Source organism: Eurytemora carolleeae, unplaced genomic scaffold (genome assembly GCF_000591075.1).
Source record: "Eurytemora carolleeae unplaced genomic scaffold, Eaff_2.0 scaffold48, whole genome shotgun sequence".
Classification (NCBI taxonomy): domain Eukaryota; kingdom Metazoa; phylum Arthropoda; class Copepoda; order Calanoida; family Temoridae; genus Eurytemora; species Eurytemora carolleeae.
This window is the reverse complement of record NW_019396177.1, coordinates 274,240-274,610: the sequence shown is the minus strand read 5'-3', so window position 1 is coordinate 274,610 and position 371 is coordinate 274,240.

Sequence of the window (371 nt, the reverse complement as noted above, 5' to 3'; positions counted from 1 at the left end):
CCCCCCCCCCCCTCCCTCCCCCCGTCTTTAGGCTTACTCAAAAGACATCAACAAAATCAGTTCATCCTATTTTTTTTTAATGTTAAGTGTTTTTTCCATACTCCCTGTAGCCAAAATGGTTTTCTATCAGATACCACTGAGCAGCTGTATTGGAAAAAGAACCGTAAAAAATAGGAAAATATTTATTTTTTAAATCATAAATTTTAATAATAATAAATTTTTTAAATACATATGTTGTCAACTAATGAATGCAGTTTGACAGACTGGTAGACTGCATAGATGTACAGACTGACAAACTGACAGATTTCCAAACTAATAAGCTGACAGATTCACGGACTCATGGACTGACAGACTGACAGACTAACAAGCTA